Source organism: Mercenaria mercenaria, chromosome 3 (assembly GCF_021730395.1).
Source record: "Mercenaria mercenaria strain notata chromosome 3, MADL_Memer_1, whole genome shotgun sequence".
Classification (NCBI taxonomy): domain Eukaryota; kingdom Metazoa; phylum Mollusca; class Bivalvia; order Venerida; family Veneridae; genus Mercenaria; species Mercenaria mercenaria.
In genome coordinates, this window is record NC_069363.1 from 5,496,112 (window position 1) to 5,515,020 (window position 18,909).

The 18,909-nt window shown below is 34.7% G+C and overlaps 1 long non-coding RNA gene across 1 annotated transcript; it reads left to right on the plus strand.

Moving 5' to 3' along the window:
- Positions 1-886: 886 nt before the first annotated feature.
- On the plus strand, positions 887-16,982 carry LOC123523684 (uncharacterized). The gene is made up of 3 exons (XR_008370086.1): positions 887-1,011; positions 1,479-1,660; positions 16,841-16,982. It is a non-coding gene; the product is annotated as an uncharacterized LOC123523684 (long non-coding RNA).
- The last annotated feature ends 1,927 nt before the right edge of the window (positions 16,983-18,909 follow it).

The following is an 18,909-nucleotide window of genomic DNA, read 5'->3' on the forward strand; positions in this document are numbered from 1 at the left end:
TTTTCGGTACCTTGTTCTTTGTTTGGCTTGAAAAAAAATAACAAAAATTCGGTCGCTTGATTATAAATAGTCGTGGGACACCGATTTTATCTAAAATTGAGGGTCCCTTTTCACCCTAACTTAAATGGTTATAATGGCTTTTGCTATAACGTTGCTATCACAGTTTTTGTTATGAATATAACATATATTAATTAGGATAGTAATTGATATCTAATAAATTCATAATACAAAATGTAGATTTAAATGTCTGATTAACAAAGTCAATAACATTCTGTTTATTACCCCCTTTATGACTCTGTCAATATAATTACATGTGCAACATTGAAAGAGGTGCTTTTCGAACTATGCAATTATGCATTTTTTTATATTTGGACAGCTATTAAATCAGTTTCTAACATAAATCAAAAAGACTATGGGACTTAAAATACTAAGGGTTACTTACGATATCAAGTCTATGAGATCATCTAACTTTTGCACAACAATTTGCTTGATTATGGAGATTAACAAGCTGAATTCTTGCAAAAGAGATCCAAAATTAGAATGTAATGTATCTGAGTCAGGTTTTTCATCCAGCATACCACATACTGTTTTAATGACTGATCACATGATATTACGACAGAAGTATAATTTGGATACGTTTTCTAATTTTATGCAAATTTAACACTGCAAATTATTTTAAAAAAAAACACTGCAACATTTAGTACAAATCTTAAGACTAAGTATTAATGCTTCCATGGAGTTTCATCTACAAGATAACTGACTGTATTGAAAACAAGTTTTAAACAATCAATTGAAAGGTATTTATATTGTCAAGTTTTTTTTGGGTTTTTTTTTTTGTTTATACATTTACTTGATGTTATCTATTTTGTTTGTTTTTAAATTTTCAAAGACTTCCGTTTCGAAATATATATAGAGAGAGACTTTTAGAAGTTTAGTATTCTAGCTTAATCACTTTCAATAAGTGTAGTGATTCCCCTAGATAGACTGTAGTTCACTTCGGGAACATTGCAGGTAGGTTGCTATGTAATATCTTTCTCATGAAATCATGTTTGAACCCTTAAGTTAATACAGTGGTATTATTATGTTTTAGAGTCATTATTCTAATCATCATCGATCTATTTTTACAAAAAAGAATGCTGTTTACATGTTGAATAAATATTTAGTGTCGTTTTGATTTTCATTATTCCGAATATATATGCTTACCTGTTTATTTACATTGATTTATAATATAGACGGGACAGGTAGAAATGGGATCTGCCGGCGGTTATTGCAGTGCCATGAATGCTAATAAAATGACATAGAAAGACAGTTGTATATCCTTCTAGGGGTGAATTAATATATCTAACAACTACATTTCGTAAAAACTTGTATTTTAGCGAAAATATAGCAATCTACTTTTTCCCTTCCTCGCGGGGGTTTCCTTATTTATCTGTTAGGTTCAAGTCACCCGTTTTCTTAAAATTGTCTTCCAATTGCAGCGCTACTAAACAATTCAAGAGCAATGTATAACATTGTTGTGTTTGTAATGGTGCTTGGGGTGTCCCTAGCCAACAACTGCGGTGATGCGCCAGACACAAATGGTTGCAATGCTTGGGACATTGTTCCTTACAAGCACAAATTTACACCAGCTTGCAACAAGCACGATGTCTGTTATTCATGTGTGAGTATAATTCATTTTATGATGAATTCCAATCCTACTGCGACAACCTAATTCATTGAAACGAATGGTTGCAATGCGCTGAACATTGTTCCGTAGAGGCTTATTTCTGCACAAGCGCACGGCAAGCCTAAGTCTGTTATATGTACTGACATATTACTTCGCAGTTATATTAACAAGAAACATCTTATTGGCATTTTGTTAAAATATATATATATTGATCAAGCATTCATGATTTAAATATTCTAAAAACTGGTTCACTACATCCAGACGGTCGTAATTACTTACACAAAGTTTTGATGTATTTGACAATTTCTGCTGATATAGTAGATATAAAAATGACTACAGGTAAATTGCGTTTGCTTTAGAATCACAAGATTTTCATATACGTTTAGACACTCTTTATTATTCCTTTAGTGAATGACACTTAAAAGTAAATATTAGTTTTACTAAGGTATATAGTGTTTGGAGCCCGGCAACTAAGACATTTCAACTTTCAAATCAATATCACTGATCAGTGTCATCATTTTGGTGTCTCCAGCTATGTTTTTTTTTTCTAAAAGCTAGAAAAATTTGGTCGAACAAGCCACCGAAACTTTGCATTTGCTCGCTTAACCCCAAATATTAATTTACCAATTTATTGAATTATTATTAAGTTATTTTTATTGTTGATACATGTAGGTATGTCCATTTATATATGATCAAGAACGAGAGGTGTTCAAAAAATACCCGGAAATTGCTCTAATATCTTTATTTTTGGTCCTATTTTTCAAAACATTGATAAGAATCTTTTAAATGTAAATGTTTAAACAAAAGATTTCAGAACATGCACATAATTTATCTTACGTCACTATGGCGACAGCACTACCTCTAAAGCGGCCCAACGTCATTATGACACTGTTCTATCACACAATATCAACTAGTTATTATTAGTTATTAAGTGGGTAACTGTTTCTTGACACTAAATGCATTTCCTACACCTTCCTACGAACAAATAATTATTGTTCATATGATATTACTATCGTATTGATGAAATGGGACATCGAATTGTGATGCATCGATCAGTTTCAAGGAGCTCTTTGAAAATAAAATACTCTTTATATCTCTTTGTTAAACTTTTTACAGATTTGACCAGAATACCACTTCTTATCTTTACTCACAATCACATTTGTTATAATATCATGCTGTATTTTTATTCTTGGGTGAAATAAAAGTTGTGTTCTGTTCTGTGCAAAATCTGCAAATTAGATAAAATAATTACGCAGAAAAGTATCAAATCCTAATAAAGAGTAATTTAGGAATGCGGTTCTTCGCGCTTCATATTTTTTACCCAAATATATTTAAAAGAATAATATAGTAGTATAATACATATATTTTACTAATTTCAGGGAGACACGTTCGACGTAAGCTTGTCACGATGTAACGAAGCATTCCTAGATGACATGTATGACATTTGTGGCGGCGGTTGGTTTTGCAGATCGTGGGCTAAAATTTATTACAAAGCTGTTGACATGTTTGGTCATGGTTACAAAAGACCCTCCCACCCTTGGTGTAAACAAGAAACTTGGTTTAGGACTAAATGTATGCCATAAACCTGATGCTGAAAACGCCGACTAGTGACTTTTTATGAAACATTATAAACATTATACATTCGTTATTCTTCGAAATTCTTTGTTCAATAAAGTGAATATGCATTAAACAAACTGTATGAAGTATTTAGTCGACATTGAAAAAAATAAAAAGATTAAATTAATCCAAATAAAACTGTATGCCGGTTTGAATAATTGGTTTTTTATCCTTATTATGGATTTATTGTTACAGTATTCTAGTCATGTCAAAAATCTACCAAGTGTTCATAATCAAACAAATAATCTCCTCATATGTGTGTATATATTACATGTCCATTGTATCAAAAAGAGCTGCAGACTAACATTGTTTCTCAATTATAATAATTCTACTGTCCTTATGCCTTCACACGATCTTTCGAATGGTGAACATTTAAGATCGAGTCACAACTTACACTTTCCATAAGCTGCGTTTGTTTATGTTTTGACGTTGTTTTTTTGTTGTTGTTTTTTGATAGCTGTTAGTCATTGATTAGAGTCGCTTGTTTTGACAGCCGTAAGGAAATTTTGCTATCAGTTTAAAATTGTAAGTTGATAGTTAGACAATAGACATTAAGATTGCTGTCAATGTTATCAAATGGCATAGGAAAAAGACAAGACAAGAACTAAAGTCTGACAGGAAGCCACGTTCAAGGAACCAAGTTGCCCTTACAGCACTCCTAGTCCTATTTGTCTGTATAAAAAGAAAACCTTCTCCTTGTATCATTTTCCAATACTTTTATCGACTAAATTTGTAAAGTTGCATCGAAAGAAGAACCCTATTTTTCAACGATGTTTCAAAACTTATTTAGTAAAATAAAAAACACGTTAAAAGTAACTGTTGAATATTTGGTTATTTGAAGGAAAATCGCCTTATGACAAAGTAACCACTATCTGATAACAGGTGTTCTATAGTTATTTAAGGAACAATAGTGGTATTCACGTTTGTCAAAAGAAAAATACTGTATCTTCACCAGGAAGCTATGCTTCTTACTGACTGGTTGAAATATTAGCCAATAAAGGATATTCTATTTTCTTCATCATTGTTATTTCGGTCGGTTATAGCAAACAGAATCTGACATACTTTTTTTACTTTTTCAATATTATCTTTGAAAGAAATCCTGGTCGTATGACCTCAATTATACTGCTACTTCTTTGCAATTGAAAATGTCGCCCGTACCCATTCTTAACTATCTTAACCATTATAGGTATGCTATCTTTATCTAAGCTTTCTTTAAAAACAAGCTACATTCATTTTGATGGAGGTACATACGATTGCTTCAGTTCGCAATTTAGGGAAAACAGAAACACAATTAACAAACGGACTTATAGTAAACCTTAATACACAAAGTATTACCAAAACTCGACGGTAAGATGGTATATTGCAAACATGGAACTTGAAACATACATCAACAAGGTTCATCGCAAAAATGTTTTAGTGTTCGGTATATATCGGTTATATATTCCGTGTACAGTGCATACAGTAAAAGGGAAAACTGTTTTATATCAATATGTGTTTGTTTTCAAAGCTGAGATGAAAAGTAAAAAAGAACTTTGCAACACAGCCACAGATGTATAGTTGAGATAATTTACTAACAATAAAAGCATAAAAATACAATTTCCAGTCCAGATGTGTATAAAAGGTATAAAAAAGTTGTGAATCCAAACCAGTTAATTTGCACAAAAAAAAATAAAGTTTGTAAACGTATGAATTTTAAAGAACTATGAAGTACTGAATTTGTGCTATTGTCTATTTACTGTTTTGCCTATAAGCAATCCTTAATTTGTGCTACTTATATACCCATTAATTTGTAAACAACATACCCACCTGCTGCTATGTATTCTTATATTACTGAACTTACTATACAATAGCCTAAAACTGTTTACAATTTCTTTCAGCATAAAACAATGGTAATAATGTGGCTAGCTTTTGGTCGAGGATTCAGTGTTGTTATATTTTATGGTTCTTTCAGATCTTGGAACCCATTCAGTATCTATAGAATTCCGCTAAAGCCAATGCTAGGTGGCGTGACGGGTGTTGCACTATCCAGTACTTCTCATGAATAGACTCAGTCAAACCGAGTCTGCTATTATTTTGTTTTGTTGTATTAAATGCATCCAAAAGATATTTTAGATTTTATTTCTACGGCATATAGTATTGCAATATGACATTTACAGTAGGAAGAATTAACTTCTGTATAATGCTTGACTTCTACTATAAATAAGCATGTCAGATGCACACCAGATAAGTAGGGTATTAAAATAAGGCTTTGTCTTATATGCCAATAAACTGCCAAACATCTACTGCAATGTCCTGCAAACCTGAATCACAGTAATGCAGACTTTAGAGAGGAGTTGTGCCACTCAATGTACATTATCAAGGCTACTGCTCACCGCAACAGTCTCCGCTAGAGTCCAGTTACGTCATACGAACGAATACGCAATCGCCAAACAGATAAAGCGGAACAGGCCAATGCCAAGTTTTGATCACACTGTGGCCAGTAATAGTAGATGGACCGCACACTATACGTCAGACTCTGAATCAGCAGACACCATGTATTTTTTTTCATTTGACCTCACCCAACTGTTCAAGAAGGTTACCCGTTGACATCTGAGATGTTGTCATCCTTTCAGAAAAGAATCCTTACATGTTTCGTAAATTTTCTTCATTCAGCCAAGTTAACTGAAAAACTAAAATTCATTTCTGGTTCTCTCCACGTTTGGTAATTTGCGGTCAGAAACAATTCTAGAACTACTGTCAAAACTTGAGAATCTGTCTACGAGTGTCACATCAACTGAAGCATCCATAATTAATGCAGTGTTATTGGATGGGGCTGCAATTTTGAATAGACTGAAAACGGGTCCCACTAAAGCGTTCATTGAGTATTCACCATAGGTACTTCCACCATACATGTAAAGGTTCTTCCAAGAATTCTCAACAGGGTGTGACATCGTATGGGAAATCTACTTGTAGGATATTCTCAAAGCAAGTTGTGATCAGACCACATTCTTCTGTTGTGAAAACTCGAAGAAACCAGCACTACTCTGGGGTTACAGTGTGACATCTGCTATTTCCCAGGGTAATGTAAAATTGCCATTATACGAGTAGTTTAGAAGTTTGTTGTCCTTTCGTATGGCAGAGGGGCCTCCGTAGCCGAGTGGTTAAGACCGCTGACTTAAAATTACTTGCCCTCATCGATAAGGGTTCGAGCCTCACTCGGGGCGTTGAATTCTTCATGTGAGGAAGCAATCCAGCTGGCTTACGGAGGGTCTGTGGCTCGTGATGAAATAATGCACGGAGGGGCACCTGGGGTATTCCTTCCTCATCAAAGCTGAAAAGTCGCCATATGACCTATAATTGTGTCAGTGCGACATTAAACCCAGCAAAATAACAAATAAATTCGTATGACAGAACATGTGCAACATAACTATTGTGTCAATACTGCCATAATGGAGCTGTTAACACATGAGGGACTGCAGATTTGTCTACATTGGCAGCCTTGCTGCGACATACCAAGACAGGGGTATTAATATTATTTTGTAAATGTTTCGTTTATTGCTGGAATGAAACATGTTTAAACTAAAAGGGCATGTTAAATCTAGGACCAGTCAATGACAGAAGGACAACATATACCAACATAAACAATCAGGGCTGTAAATGAATAATTAACCCAATGGCAATTACTATGACCTATTGTAGATATACGAGGTTAGGTGTGTATTTCCGAAGTAAATCCATTCCTTCTGATTATTTGCGGTCATCTTGGACTTCATTGGTCATGTTCATGGACTATTTCACCCCGTGTAAGTATTAAATCTTTTATGAGCATATTTTACAAATCTATATAGCATCATTAAACGTTTCACAATATTCATGCAATATGCTCAACTGAGGAAAGATTTTTATGGGAAAAAAATTATGGCGGCCATCTTGAATTTTATCGGCCATAATAAATATATTTATTCACTGTCAGTTTTACAATTACAAAAAAGAGGGGCGTATTATACAAATATTTATACTAACATGCAATGTTTCAAAATTTTCACACATTATGACCAAGAGACGCACAATTCTTATGGAAAAAATATTATGTGGCTGCCAACTTGAATTTTGTTCGCCATATTAAATTTTTTATCCACTGTTAGTGTTAAATTGCTTGAGGAGTGTACTTCACAAATATATGTTCTACGTGTACCATGCAACGTTTCATAATCTCGCACAATTCGTCCATTTGAAGAACAATTTTCATGAAGAAAATGGTTTTATGGCGGCCATCTTGGATAAGGCCGCCATTTTGGACTTTTTTTCTGTTTGCATATAGAGCTTATCTGTAGCTAAATTGTACTATCTGCTGCATTTGCTTTAAGTTTTTCTTGCTATGTATACAATGCTACAGCATTTGTCACAAAAATGTTAATTATGGCGGCCATCTTGAATTCTGGCGGCCATTTTGAATATCTACAACCTGCTTCCCAGTAAAAAATGAAGGAATATACATCCATCAACAATCAGGCCAGGTTTCATACTTTTCACCGGAAGTGCACAACTGTTTCACAAATTTCTTGCACTATGGTGTATATCTGTAAAGATACTGCCCAAACAGTTTACCACTCTGCCAGTCGTGTTTTATAAGACAGTGAAATTCAATATCATTGAACAATGGCGTGATGTTTTAAGGCAGTTCATATGTAATAAAAGTATTACAATATATATAATTAATATTTTACAGGCATAATTATCTTACGAATATTGCATAAACATAGCTGTTGAACAATCTAATTTCCCATTACATTTAGGTGGTGTTTATAGACAATATGGAAGCGATTTTGTTGTCTTCAATGTTAGCTTCCAAATATATTGCTCGAAAGCTGTCAAGTGATTGTAATCGAGCAATTAAATCTCTTTTATAGTCCTAAAAGTTAAACTCTAGTTTTGAAATAAATGTAGAAATATCTTTGAAAACAGGAAGTGAATGAATACAGTCTAATGTGTTTCCATCAAGATATTTGCTATGAACTATATTCACCCTTACACCGGAGACTTTCGAGGTAATACTAAGCGATTGACCGCTCCTACTTATACACGATATACAATCATATGAAAAACATTCAATATCACGACGTTTGTGTTGTCACGCTAGATAACTCTATATTAGAAAGTTCGGCATCCGAAAGACAATCTAATTTGCATGACATACGCTGTCATGTTGTATGGCGAGACTCTTGTTTAGAGCATGCCCGATGACATAGATAGACTTTATATTTAAAAAATCTGTGACTGTTCTATTCAATTGCACGACAAACTTGATTTAAAATCAAACGTTTGTTCAATTACATGTCCAGTAAATACTGTTAACCAATATAAAATGAGAGACAGCCGTTGCAAAACAGCTGACACGAGGGTGCAATCAAGAAAAACGTAGAGATGCAGATGCAGATACGGACAAGATGTTTGAAGAAGCTGTTTCATTGCAGTTTACTAGGGATGGAACGGAGCTAAAAGTCTGTCAGATATGACCGTCTGAATATCAAATATGGGAACGAAACTCATTCAAAAGATGCCCAAACTACAACCATTGTCACCTAAACCAGACCCGTTTTATGAGAATGTCAAAGGAGCATATATACAGACATGCATACAGACAGGAGTGCTTTGGACTGAGACCTTCCAAATTTTGATGCTATTGGTTTTGGATGGAGCAAGAGTCCAAACTCGAAGAGGCTGGTACCGGTAGCAATCCGGGAAGACAACATCCCTCTCCTTCATCCGTTGTTGATGTGCATCCGAACAACCATTTGCAGCATCTTGCTGGTGTTGTTCTTTAGCTCACCTCGCCTACACAATACTTTGTAAATGCCATCAATCCTGTACCTGTCATTATAGATGGACGAAGGCTATTGATGAAGTACTGAGTGATACAGATAATGACAGAGACTACTAATGAACTGCTATACATACCAATAGTTATTTGGAAAGTCATACTAACTAAATTTCCTGGTCTTTCAGTTCAGCAGACAGAGCAATTTAACTGCGACGTCATCTGAACGTTCTCCTTCACAACAGGTGGTCGTCGGAAAAAATAGTTATCGTAACATTCATGATTCATACAAAATGAATACGATAATTTTCAATGGAATGAAATGGGAGAGGGTAAATATTTTCAAATATATAAATGTGATAATGTATCGTTCAACTGGTGTTGATGTTACTACTGTCTGGTGGAAGAAAACAATTAATGAATTTTATGCTACAAAATTAAATCTTATTTTCTAATTCCTCCAGCCGTAGAGAAAGGATCCGGATGAAAACGCTTCAAAGAAAGACTGTTGAGTGGTTGACTAGATCTGAGGCTGTGATCAAACTCATACTGTTATAGATATAGAACAGTATTTAATCTATATTGTACTAATGGCAACAGCTACAATTTCTATCAATATAAATTATAAAGTAATCGACTATCATATTTTCTATAAATTAAGGCCCCTAAATGTTAAGGCATTAGTGCTCTACACTTCAGACAGTTTGTTGAGTACATTGGTGTAATTAAACTTCAAATTGACACTGTATATATGTTTTACTTTATATAATCTGGTGTTTTATCACTAATACCTGAGCATTTTTTACGTATACTTTCTTGTTTGTTGGTGATGTTTCTTTCCTTTTTTATTTCGTTTATACCCCCTCAACTTTACCTATGGTTGATGTTAGTTGCTCACTATTTATTTTGCCGGCGGTCCCCTAATGTGTGTTTTTTTTGCGGTCTATACTCTACGTTGCATTTCTATGCTTCACTGTGTCTGAAAGGGCGGATGGACTGTTATTAAACTTAAACACTGACTGACTGACTGACTAATGTGTTTTATTCCTGCTTGTCTGTTTGCGTTTCTGTGTGTGGTGTGTGCGGGTGTGTGTGTGTGTGTGTGTGTGTGTGTGTGTGTGTGTGTGTGTTTGCGTGCGTGAGTGCGTGTGTGTGTTCCGTGCACGTCCATTTTTCTAGTCTATTCTGCTCTAGTTTGCGGTGTAGGGAGACTGCGTTTTTTTCCCTTTTGTCTTTCCATGTTGAATATTTACCCCTGTTTTCTTTGTCAAAATATTTATAAACTATCTAAAAAGCTTTATACCTAATTTACGACATTTCCTAAGTTACTAGTAATCCATTTAAAATTTCCACTGTGGTTAAACCACTCGGACATGTCTGGACCATATTGGTGTCCAATGTCTATGATCAGGCGACGTACCTTTTTAGTTTTACGAAAATATTTCAAAAAAAAAGACAGATCGTTTTATATTATGACAAATGTATCATTATGATATGTTTTCTATTGTTATTCATATTTATAGAACCAGTAATTAATGAAAACTTTAAATTACTAGCACAGATCTTAAGACTACAAATAATACTACTTAACCAGATATTCTTCTTCTTCTTCGTGATAACTTAGTGTATATAAAACAAGTTTTAAACAAACAGATTGCAAGCTAGTTCTATTGTCAAGTTTATACATTTACATGATGTTATCTATTTCTTTCTTTCTTTTTTTTTTCTCAAAACTTCCTTTTGGAAAAATATATATAGAGAGATTTTAATAAGTTTGGTATTCCGGCTTAAACGCTTTCAACAAGTGTAGTGATTTCCCATAGACAGACAGGCGATTGTAGTTCTATTCTGGAGCATTGCAGGTAGGTTGTAGTGTTATTTCTTGCTCATGGTATAATTTTGTACCCTAAAATTAGTACAGTTCAATTACATGATAGTTCTGTCTTGATATTTTTATTTCAAAGTAATTATTCTAATCATCATCAATCTATTTGTACAAAATGATTAATAATGCTTTATAATTTGATGTTTTAAAGTTTGTTAGTCTAAGCGAATACTATTTACATCTTAAGTAAATATTAAGTATTGTTTTGATTTACATTATTCAGATTATACATGTTTATCTGTTTTTATTGTTTTAAATTTTGATATTTATATACAGACGGAACATGTAAAAATGAGACCTGCCTGCAGTTATTGCCAGTGCCTAGAATACTAAACAAATGGCATAGAAAGACAGTTGTATATCTTTCTTGGGTTTAATTGATATGTTTAACAGCTGCATTTCTTGAAAACTGTATTTCGTGAAAATATAGTAATCTTCTTTTTACCTTTTTTCACGGAGGATTCCTTATACTTTTTGTGTTAGGTTCAAGTTACACATCTCTTGTTTAAACGTTTTTCTAATCGCAGCACTACTGAACAATTCAAGAGCAATGTATTACATTGTTGTGTTTGTAATGGTGCTTGGGGTGTCCCTGGCGTACAACTGTGGTGATGCACCAGACACGAATGGTTGCAATGCGTGGGACATTGTTCCGTACAAACACACTTTCGCACCGGCTTGCAACAAGCACGATGTCTGCTACTCATGTGTGAGTATATCTTATTCCTCTTCAATAAGATTCTAATTACAACGACTTAACTCATTTGCAACGATCGGTTGCAATGCTTGGGACATTGTTCCGTACATGCACACTTTTGTACCAGTTTGCAACAAGCACTATGTCTGTTACTCATGTGTGAGTATATATAAGTCTTCTTGAATAATTTGCTAATTGCAACGAACTAAATCATTTGCAACGCCTGATTGCAATGCCAGCACAAGCACGTGACAAGCTAAAGGTCTGTTACATGTACTGATATGTGAGTAAAACCAGTTGCTCTTATACGTACTATATGATTTTTTTTAAATTTGTAGTTACACACCAACTTGGAAAATCGTATTAGCATGTCCTCTCAGTTTAACAGTAGAAGTCCCGTATTGTTTGTGTAAACATATTGATATCCTTCAAAGCGGTTCAATACATCCAGACGGCCATAATTCACTTTATTCTTTTTTAATGTATTTGAGAATTTCTGTCGATATGTTAGATACAAACACGACTACAGGTAAATCCTTACTAAAACGCTTTTGTTTCAGAATCAGAAATATCTTTTCAAATTAGGTTAGACAGTTTTATAACTCCTAAAACAAATGACACTTAAAAGTGAATATTAGCTGCTTTACTAGGGTAATAGTTTTTGGAGTCCGGCAACTAAGAAATTTCAACTTCAAACTTGGTGGGAAGCAAATCGATATCACTGATAAGTTTTACTATCTTGGTGTCACTTTCTCCAGCAATGGTTCTTTCCTAAAAGCTATGAAACATGTAGCCGAACAAGCCACCAAAGCTTTGTATTTCTCGTCTACCCCCTAATGTAAATTTGCCAATTTACTTATCTATATATTATGATAAAGTAGAATAAACGTTTTCCGAACAAGTCACCAAAGCTTTGTATTGCTGGTCTAACCCCTATGTTAATTTGCCAATTTACCTATCTATATATGATGAAGTAGAATAAAGTGCTTTGTCCTTAATTTCACAACATTTTAACAATTTGATTGTATTTAAAGTAAGATAATTTATTTTGATCAATATCTAATAAGGAATAAAACAATTGTAGATTGCCAGAATTAAAGCATGCCTACTGATTTTGCTTGGGATTCTAATAACACACACACACACACACCATCCCATCATGAAACGTAGTTGTTAATTTAATATTTTAGGTTTTTGTACCTTGTGTTTCTAGATATTGTTTTGCAGTATCCCTAACCCTCTACCCAAAGATCTTTATTAGTCCCCTACTGGTTGAAAACCAGTTTCGGGTACTATAGGAATGCGCTTTTCCGTCCGTCCGTCATTCTGTCCGTCCGCAATTTCTTGTCCGGTCCATAGCTCTGTCATTCATGAAGGGATTTTAATATTACTTGGAACAAATGTTTTCAATGATGAGACGACGTATCATGCTTAAAATCCGGACCCCCAGCTTAAAGGTCAAGGTCAAAATTGAAGGTCAAAGATCAACAGGGCTTATTTCCTGTCCGGTCCATAACTGCCATCCATGAAGGGATTTTAATATTACTTGGCACAAATGTACCTCATAATAAGATGATGTGTCATGCACAACTTTCAGACCCCTAGCTCAAAGGTCAAGGTCACACTTGGAAGTCAGATGTTAACATGGCATGAACAGGGCCTGTTTCGTGTCCGGTTCATAACTGTGTCATTCATTAAAGGATTTAATATCACTTGGCACAAATGTCCTCCATAATAAGACGACGTGTCTTGCGAAAATTCCGGACCCCTGGCTCAAAGGTCAAGGGCACAATTGGAGGTCGAAGGTCAATAGGGTTTTTTTTCCTGTCCGGTCCAGAACTCTGTCATCCATCAAGGAATTTTATTATTACTTGGCATAAATGTTCCACATGATGAGTCGACATGCATGCGCAACACGCAAAACCCTAGCTTAAATGTCAAGGTCACACTTGGAGATCAAAGTTCAATGGGACATTTTTCCTGTCCGGTGTATAACTTTGTCATGCAAAACAGGATTTGAATATTACTTGGCACAAATGTTCTCCATGATGAGACGGAGTGTCATGCGCAATACCCAAAACCCTACCTTAAAGGTCAAGGTCACACTTGGAGATCAAAGTTCAATGGGACATTTTTCCTGTCCGGTGTATAACTATGTCATGCAAAAAGGATTTGAATATTACTTGGCACAAATGTTCCCCATGATGAGACGGAGTGTCATGCGCAAGAACCTAGTCCCAAGGTCGAAGGTCAAGGTCACACATAGAGGCCAAAGGTCAGATACAAGAATGACTTTGTTTGGAACATTTCTTCTTAATGCATGGAGGGATTTTGATGTAACTTGGCATAAATGCTCACTACCATGAGACGGATTGTTGTGCGCAAGAATCAGGTCCCTAGGTCTAAGGTCAAGATCACACTTAGAGGTCAAATGCCAAATTCAAGAATGACTTTGTCCGGAGCTTTTTTCTTCATGCGTGGAGTGATTTTGATATAACTTGGCACAAATGTTCACCACCATGAGGCACACTTGTTGTTAGAATTATGTTCCTTTGTTCTTACTATAAATAGCTTATATTGTAACTTATTTATTACAAGCTGTAGGGATAAATCGAGACCATTTTTCTGTGGTACAACATGCATGTTACATCCAATTTTAAGGTGTATTTTGATCTATCTCTACCTGGTAAAGAGTTTTGTGTGGACTTACATAGATTTTTTTTTACTATAAATAATAACTTATATGATACCTTTTTGATAATCGGCAAAAAATGCTATATGAAAACAATTATAAGATTTTATATATACAAATTTTAATCTAAGTTTTTTTTGTTATAACTTATTGTATATATAAATCAAGGGTGAAGACTTATTTCAGACACAATTTTATTTATGACGAAGAACATACGATATGCCTTTCCTGGGGATCGATCTCACGACCCCGTGATCCATAGATTTTCGCTCTCCCTATTGAGCTTAGCGGGCTGGTTTGTGTCTGAAAGTGGAATTTAGACAAAGACTATTTTAAAATTTTGTCCGTTTATCTGTATATTAAGACTTGTGTTGTGTAGCATTTCGTTTCGAAAAAATATGTCCCAAGACGTGGGGACTCTGATGTGTTAGTTATGTCTATACCCAGTCACAAAGATTACACTCGGTAAGAACCGCACAGCAATGGGTTGATCGACACGTGGGTGCAGGGCTAAAATCAAATTATATTTAAAAAATAACGCTAAATCATTGCTACATTTAAATGATAATTGTTCTATATCATTATAATATATATATATAGCATTTTGATTTTCCAACATATTTGTTGATAAACTGTAAACGTTTGTCTAGCGTTTCATTCATAAAATACGTATAGACACATACCGGACAATTGTAACCGTGATTACACAACTATTCTATTGTTCTCTGCGGGTAAGTAACCAAAATGAATACCTACATATCATACCTGCGCACGTGTACAGGTATCATACTATACCTGCGCACGTGCATAGGTATCATACCATACCTGAGCACGTGAAAAGAATGTAAGATGAGTTCAAACTGTAATGTTTATTTAATGTCGTGTTATTGTCCGTAAGTATTGACCTGGCACTCATGAATATTCCGTTTATTTTCTGTTTCTGAAACTAAATGGCGATATAAATATTGCGTACGTATTTCTTTATATTTTTCACAATTTCAAATGCGGACAAAACGTTTAGCTTCCAATCGGTATTTTTGGTTCAACTCCTGCGTAGGACCGTTCCCTGCCCCCGCCCCACTCGCCCCCATCCCCAACCCACCCAGTTTTATCACCACACCTAAAAGGTAGAAATATTGCCATACTTATCTATCAAACCTTTAAGTATAAAAGTAACATCGATAACCATATTACACTGAATTTAAAAAAAAAATAATAAAAATGGTCTGAGATTATTTTGAACTCGTGGTAACGTGCATGGCAGTCAGACAGCTACCACTACGCCACCGTGCCATTGGTTATTTATACCTGCGTCATGTAGCATTTACAAATGTATACTTATTTTTTAAATATTTTATATTTCGACCTTTGAAATACGATCGTCATGTTTTCATCTATAACATGCTAGAGATGTATTTACCATTTACGGCTAAGTACTTGAAATCAGACTATACAGAGAGGAGTAGAAGAAGAAGATAATAAGTATAACTATTATTGTTAGATGATGATGATGATGATAATGAAGAAGACGACCACGACCACGACGAAATCGTAAATGCAGAGCCCAAAAATTAAGTTTATTATGAAAAATATATAATGTAACCAAAGTATGAAGCTGCGCATTAAAAAGATTAAACAAAAATCAATAATGAAAAAACTTTTCATTCAGTTAAACAGATAAACAGACGATACCATTTTCGGATACATATTTGTGAAATCACTTCATGAGAATGTGAACTTCTGAATGTGAAATATTGAAGTCAGGGAGAGCGGTTACAGAAACCATACTGGTGCGTTGTTTGTTTTTCTGTAAAATCAAACAAGGAAAAACAAATAATCGGCTAACAAACAAGAGCTGTCGGAGGACAGCAACGCTCGACTATTCAACAGCCTTGTCAGTTGAATGAAAATAAAAATTGAAAAAGGGACATAATTTTGTAAAATATCAAAACATGGTAATGGAAACTGTAAAATGGAAATCAGTCCATGACAATGGATAATTGTGTGAAGTTTCAATCCATTCCCATTAGTGGGCACTGAGATACCAGCTTACATACAAAAACTTAACCAAAAACTGCTAAGTTAAAAAGGGACATAATTTTGTTAAAATGCAAGGTAGAGTTATGAAACCTGAGCATATTCTATATTTAGCCTGGTTTTTTCATATTTACAATTCTTATGACGACCACATCGCGACCACGCCCTCGTGTTTTGAGAGAAATCATATGTCATGGTACGGACTTGGTCACGTAAGGTGTCAGACAGCCGGTTAGCTCAGTCGGTAGGGCACTCGCCCAGTAAGTGAGCCGTCCCGGGTTCGAGCCCAGGTCTGACTGCACATTATTCTCACCCTTTGTCATTCGACGCTATCTTGATGGTTCAGCCAAATGCTTGTTGAAGATCAAGTACTTTAGTCAGATTGATCTACAATAGTAATATGTATAGAAATAATATACTAGTATGTACTTTTTGCTAACTTATTTCAGGGAGACACATTCGGCGTAAGCAAAGATCGATGTAATAAGGCATTCAAGAATGACATGGTTAAAATTTGTAACGGCTGGTGGTGCAGAAGATGGGCTGGAATTTATTACAAAGCTGTTGACTGGTTTGGTCATGGTTACAAAAGACCCTCTCACTCCTGGTGTAGACAAGAAACTTGGTTTAGGACTGAATGTATGCCATAAAACTGATGCTGAAAACGCCGACAAGTGACTTTTTATGAAACATTATACATTCGTTATTCTTCAAAATTCTTTGTTCAATAAAGCGAATATGCATTAAACAATCTGTATCGGTTAAAATAAATACTCTTAATCTGTTTAGTCTACTTTAAAAAGTGAACAGACTACATGAATCCAAATAAAACTTAATACCGTTTTGAATGATTGCTTCTTTACCTTTATTATGGATTTATTGTTATGTTTAACAGCATTTTAGTCATGTCAAAGAATCTACCAATTGTTCAAAATAGTGTTCATGACCTAACCAATAATTTCCTACTCAAAATAGGCGTGTATATGTAAAAAAAAACAAAGAAAAATATCAAACAGGGAGTGCCACGCACCAAAAGCGTAGCCTCCTCAAAACGAACCCCCCAGCACGCAAACGCGTGCACCACACACACACACTCAAAGCTTACACATTAGGACAAAACGAACAACACACACACACACTCAAAGCCAATTGTAAGTTCAATTTGAGAATGAAAACCGTTGTATTAAAATAGCTGTAGATTAACCTGGTTTCTTAATTATAATAATGGTTCAGTTATTACATTCACACGGTCTTTCGAACGGTGAACATTTAAGATCGAGTCAAAACGTACAATTTCCATAAGCAACGTCCGTTTTAATGAAAATGTTTGGATGGGTTGACGAGTTTTGATCGATAAAAGTCGGTTGTATTGACGGCTTTCAGAAAATATTGTTATCAGTTGAAAATGGTAAGTTTGATGGTTAGACAACAGACAATAAGTCTTCACAATTTTCTAATGTACAACTAAATGTAAACTGAAACGAGCCTGTAAGGACATGCGTTTAAAAATAATTTGTGAATACTTCATGATATAAATCAATGTAACATTGCTGTCAATGCTATCAAATGGCATAGGAAAAAAGACAAGACAAGAAGAAATTTCTGACAAGATAGCCACGTTCAAAGAACTCAGTCGCCCATACCGCACTCCTAGTCCTATTTGTCTGTATAAGAAGAAAATATTTTCCTTGTATCTTTTTTCAGTACTTTTCAACGATGTTTCAGAACTTATTTAGTATATAAAACACACGTTAAAACTTTAAAACTAAGTGTTGAATACTTGATTATTTAAAGGAAAATCTTTGAAGTAACCTCTGTCTGATAACAGATGTTTTCGCTTCTATGGTTATCTGAGGAACAATAGTGGTGTTCGCATTAGTAAAAAAAAACATATTGTGTCTTCACCAGGAAGTTATGCTCGTTACTGACTGGTTGAAACATTAGCCAACCAGCGAAATTCTATATTCGTCATCATTGTTATTTCGGTCGGTTATAGGAGTCGAACAAAAGTTGACAGTTTGTATACTTTTTAATGTTATCTCTCAAAAGAAATCTTGATCGTTTGACTGTACTGCTACTTCTTTGATATTGCAAACGTCGTCCGTACCCATACTTAACTTCCTTTAACATACAGATATAATATCTTTATCTAAGCTTCCTTCAAAACAAGCCGCATTTATTTTGATGGAGGTACATAAGATTGCTTCAGTTCGCATATTTAGGAAAAATAGAAACACAATAAACATTGAAGAAACTGTTCAAACAAATGGACTCATGGTTGACTTTAATACACAACGTCTTATCAAAACTCGACGGTTAGATGGCAAATTGTAAACATGGAACTTGAAGCAGCTATCAACAAGGTTCATCATAAAGATATGTTTGTATTTTGGTATCGGCTAGCTTAACGTCGTTTCCCCCCCCCCCCCCCCCCCCCCCCCCCAAGAGTATATCGGTTATATAATGCTCTGCAGGTTTCTGGAATAATTTGTATACTTAAATTATAATTATATAACAC